General features: G+C 48.8%; 1 pseudogene; it reads right to left on the bottom strand.

Moving 5' to 3' along the window:
• Positions 1–1,719: 1,719 nt before the first annotated feature.
• LOC101679298 lies at positions 1,720–2,307 on the bottom strand (annotated as a pseudogene).
• Positions 2,308–5,596: the final 3,289 nt, after the last annotated feature.

The following is a 5,596-nucleotide window of genomic DNA, read 5'->3' as shown; positions in this document are numbered from 1 at the left end:
TCTCTGCCTTGAGAAATCTGATAGAGTAGAAGGAAAAAAGGCCCGTTGGTCTCTGTTCCATAATTCTAAACTCTTCAAGTTCCCCTGGGGCAACCCAGGGCAGGTAGGGGGATAGATAAATATCCCAGAGAAGGAAGTGGAGGGGAGTGCTTTTTCCAGACAGGAAAACTCTTCACAGGTGCTGGGGGAGGGAAAGAAGACAAGGAGTTAATTAAGGGGAGAGAGCTGAGAGCCCGAGAGCAGAGACTCTGTTCACAAAGGGGGTCCGGGGAAGGCAGCAAGACCTCAGAACAGGTGTGCTGGTGGTAAGATCCATGCAGACAAAGCCACGGCCACCTTGCAGAGATTTAGAGACCCAACATGGAGTGAGCATTGCCTATGTGATGCCTGAACTTGGAAGGGGCCATGAAGAGAAAACCAGGGATGTCTTTAAGGCGACCTGTAATGAAGAGATGCCCCAGGACCGGGGAGACACCTCCCTTACCACAGCAACCCTCAAGAATCTAGAACATAGATTCACCACTGGAGAGAGGGATAGCACCACACTGAGGGAGACTGACTTGGGATGGGGTTCAAAATACAGATCAAGAGGGGAGAGATGAAGATAAGGAAAGACATGCCTGGCAGGCCTGAGATGCATGCCTGCCCCATCGTAGGAGAGGCGAACTGAAGTACGTGAGCACATGCTGGCCCAGGACGGGCAGGGAGAGCATCCCAGGCCCAGGGAACCGCACATGCAGTAACACTGAGGGGCAGTGGCTCATGGGCCACAAGGAAATCAATGTGTTAGAAAGGACGATGTGGAGCAGTGGAGGTGCCAGTCCAGAGAGGGAAACCCTGTCTTGATGCAGCTTACACACCGGGTACATGGGCCCGAATTCATCTTGAACATAGGCTATCGACACATTATAATCAAGGAAGCTGGAGGATTAGTACTGGGTCTTTAAAGTCTCTTTAGGAGCAATATAGATGTTGGTGACCTCTTAAAATGAGGAAGTATGCAAAAGGACAGCAAAAATGGCAAAGAACTGAAAAGAACAAGGAGAGGGTGAATGGAAGAAGAGATCTTCAACAGCAGAATCTCCTGGACTTTTTTTTCTTATTTTTTTAGAGAGTTTTATTTGACAGAAAGAGCACAAGCAGGGGAAGCGGCAGGCAGAGGGAGAGAGGGAAGCTGGCTCCCATTAAAGCAGGAAGCCCAATGCTGGGCTGGATGCCAGGGTCTGCCATCATGACCTGAGCCAAAGGTAGATGCTTAACCGACTGAGGTGTCCCCCACTTCTTTGAGAAAAATAACAGAGATTTGTTTTCCAATTTTTAAATTTATTTTTATTTATTTATTTTTTTGGAGAGAGAGAGAGAGAGTGAGTGCAAGCAGGGGAGGGGCAGGGGAAGGAGAGAAAGAATCCTAAGCAGGGTCCACACTCAGGACAGAGCCTGATGCAGGGCTTGATACCCTAAGATCATGACCTGAGCTGAAACCAAGAGTTAGATGCTTAACTGACTGAGGCACCCAGGCTCAACTCCTCCCCCTCCCCCGACATTTTAAAATTTGGACCTCCCTGCTCTCACCCCTGCCAACTGAGCTCACTTCCCACCCTTAGTCTGAACTGATGGACTCTCTCCACCAGGCATTACAGCATGCTATATCACCAGCCTCCCCAGTCAGAGGAAATAGTGTCCGGGCTGGGGCTTAACAATCTCTATCCGGACCTTCTGTTAGAGGATGAATGATGTCACACTTTCCAGATAGAGACAGTCAACCATAGTCGAGCCTGGGTGATACTCAGGGCTCTGGCCATCCTCAATTGGTCCCTCATCAAAGACCAGAAACAACTGAGGCCAGGGGTACTGGAATTCAAAGACATTCTGAGAACCTGCCCGAGAGCTGAGGTTGGCACTGGTGAGAGAGCAAATGGTGTCCCAAACACCTGAGCCAAATCTTGCATGAAAGCATGATCAGGACTCCAGATGCCTGTAAGAGGAGTAAAGGGTTCAGGTCCTTACTGAGCTCCTGGGAGCGTTCCAACACCAGGGTTACTGGTGCCGGTAGTAAGTCTTTCAGGAGCCCCTTGGGTACTTTCACATGGCAGTATCTGAAGACATTGGCCATGTGCCCCAGACAGAAGACTGGCAGCTGGGCCTGGCTGCAGCCTTGGAGGAGGTACACAGTGCCCTACTGGCCAAGCAGGTCAGGCCAAACAGTGTGCTGGTGGGGACAGCCACCACGGTGCCAGGGCACAGCTTGGCCATGGTGGCCCAAAGCACCTTGGTCCAGAGTGCATGATCCAGGCCATTGGCCCACATGGCCCAGCTCCTGGGCAAGACCCAGGCCCCCAGCGCTGCCTAAACTGACGACTGACAAAGCTCAACCCGGCTGTGGCCCTCAGCCACCTGCAAATCTCCTGGACTTAATTCATGATTGGACTTTGGGGGTGAGGCACACAGAGGAGTCAAGGATGATGCCCAGGTTTCTGACATGGGTTAATGAGTCAACCATAGTGATGTTAATAGAGCTAGAGTTACAGGAGAGGAAGCTATTTGGAGGAGGAGATAGTGAGTTGATCTGTAGATATGACGAATTTGCTATATCACTTAGGAAGCTTTTGGCTGCAAGTAACAGCAAAACAAAAGAAAAACCTATACCAACAATAATATATTAATGAATTATTGATAACATAATTGGAAGCCCCTGTCCCAGATAGGATTCAACTGGCTGGTCATGAAGGACCCAGGTGCCATTCTTCTCTTGTTGGATTTGACCTATTTCTCATGGTTACAGATGGTTGTCATGACTCTAATATTACCAAGCACAGCAATATCTAGAAGGATAAAAGAAACCATCACTCATGTGTCTATCTAAGAGAGAGAAAAGTTTTCCTAGACATTCCCAGAAATCGTCCCGTCTGGGTCACATGCCCACTCCCTAAGCAATCACGGGCTTCCACCGATTGTCAGGCAAGGATTGGCAGCTGAGGAGTCGTCCACGCACCACTCCTACTAGGTGACTGTGGCACGTGCAAACGGAGATAATGTTGGAACCAGTTGGAGAGGAGGAACGGAAGACAGATTTCGGCTGAAGATAGCACAGAGCTTGAATGAGGAAAGCTGTAGATGAGCCCCTGCGGGGACAGAGCAGAAAAGAAAAAGAAGCCAAACACAGAACTCTGGAGAATACCACTATTTAAGGCAGTCCCTGAGGAAGAAAAATTGCAGTGCTATGGTTGAGAACTTGCCTCTGGATTCCAGCAGACCTCGATGGGAAGTCCAGTTCTCCTGCTTATTAGCCATGGTCCTAACAGGTAAAGATCCCTTCATCACCCTGAGCCTTCCGTCCTCATCCATAAAATGGAACCAGGAAGTCCCACCTCCTGGGGCTGCTGCAAAGAGTTGATAAGAAAATGCCCACACAGCCTCATGTGGCCTCAGCCCACAGCAGCTCTCATGGGCACTGGTGAAGAAGAACAGCCTAGACAGTGTCTTGAGGGGTGAAGGGAAAAGCCAGAGAGTAACCAGGATGGGATGGTGTCATTGAAGGCATGGAGCGAGAGGATTTCAAGGAGGAAAGAGTGGGCAATTATGTCATCTGCTGAAAAGAGGCCGGGTCAGAAGTGGACTGCAAAATGCCCTTTGGATTTAGCAATTAGAAGGTCACTGGCACCCTTGACAAGAGCACTCTGAGTGGAGTGCTGGGGTTGGGAGCCAGGATGCAGAGGGTCAACAGTCAAGACCAGAATTTGACTTGCCTGGCTACGAACCAACATCAATGTTCTTTCGCATGATGCCAGGAGGCGCTTCGTTTGGAAAATTCCCGTTTTAAGTCATGCCTCAAAAATACTCATTTGGAGAGCCATACACAGTAGGATTCCACAATCTGTGAATGAAACGGCCCCTCTTCATCATTTTTAATTTTTTTGTGGATACGGGGAAGGTGGTTGTTTCCTTTCATTAGAAATATGTTGCGTGCTTTTGGAGGATTTGTGTTTACATTACCGTCTTATTGCTATATGGTTCTTTTTTATATAACATATTTTACAACCATAAAAACAAACAAACAAAACAAACAAAACCCAAACAACATATGTGCTTCACATTAAATTCAGAAAGTTCAAACCCCTCACTCTGTGCACGTTTTTTGAGGCAAAGTGTGGGACTAGGAAAACCCTCTGAGAAACGTGCAATTTGACAAATCCGCCTTTAAGAAATGATAGCAGTTGCTTTCGAGACCGGTTTGGTCATACGGATCGTGTTTGTCAGGGCTGTCATTAAAAGCCTAATATTTTTCCCATTGCAGAATGTCTCCAAGTGATTCAGACATGGGCAGAGGCTAAGCACAGTCAATTTCGTGACCTCCCTCGTGCTACCCACCCCCTGTCCTGGCTATCTCAACTCCCCAGTGGATGATCTCTTATCCCTAGCAACAACTGCAGCTGCTACTGTTTCTTGACTCTGGCGAGGAACGTAGGCTTAAGGCCAAGTCTACTGTCCAGGGCTCCCCATGGAAGATGCTAGAAGAGCACTACACACTCTCTCACCATCAGTGACCCAAGTTCACCATCTCGGCCGAACATCTGGATTGCAACACACAGAGTTCAGAGGTCTGGCGTGTGTGTCTGCACCTGGTCTAGCTGTTTAAACGGAGCTGACCTCAAACCAAACACCCGGCCTCAGTGCTGTTATGTACACGAAGGCTGGGATGCCAAATATAAATATTAACTTCGGCATCTTCTCCCTGCAAGACTCTGTGACTCAAGGATGCGTATTAACCATCCAACTGTGCACAAAAGCTACCGCATTCTATTCTCTGAGTACTGAACTCCTCTCCAAGGAAAGCCGATCTCCTTTCTGACCATTGTGAATGTTTGTTTGCTTGCTTTAATAATATCACAGCACCTTTCCACTGAGGGGTTCGCTGTCACCTCATCGGGTGGGGGGCACGCTGCAGATGTGCTTCCCATCCCCAGGAGAGGCTTGTGAGCAAGCACCATATGTTATTAAGACCTCTCAGAACTCATTGTCATTGCCAGGAGCACAGTCAGGGACACGAGAGGCAAAATGGGGCCATGAAGCAGACCTGGGTCCTCGATGCCCAGCAGCTCTGAGCTGTTACTCCTCTTTGAAGTCAGCTAAAGAAGATAGATGAGAGGCACGGGGGGGGGGGGGGGTGGCAGGTGTGGCTGAGAGCAGCCAGAGGCAGAACAGGTGTAGTAGTTTAAGGAAATGGTAGAGCATGACATTCCTGGGTACAGGAATGGACCTAGTTTTTCTGTTTCAAGAGAGACCTGAAGATACAAAGAGCATGATTTTTTTTTTTCTTTTTAGAGAGAGACTGTGCGTGAGTAGGGCGGGGAAGGGCAGAGGGAGAAAAGAAGAATCTTTTTTTTTCCTTTTAAAGATTTTATTTGCTTATGAGAGGGAGCAGGAGCAAGAGAGGAGGTTGGGGCAGAGGGAGAAGGAGAAGCAGGCTTCCAGCTGAGCGGAGAGCCTGATGTGGGGTTCAATTCCAGGACCCGGGGATCATGACCTGAGCCAAAGGCAGACAGTAAACAGACTGAGCCACCCAGGCCAAAGAGGGAGAGAATCTTAAGCAGACTTC

This window comes from Mustela putorius, unplaced genomic scaffold (genome assembly GCF_011764305.1).
Source record: "Mustela putorius furo isolate JIRA1106 unplaced genomic scaffold, ASM1176430v1.1 tig00000095_pilon_pilon_pilon, whole genome shotgun sequence".
Taxonomy (NCBI): Eukaryota; Metazoa; Chordata; class Mammalia; order Carnivora; family Mustelidae; genus Mustela; species Mustela putorius.
This window is presented reverse-complemented; position numbering and strand designations above follow the sequence as displayed.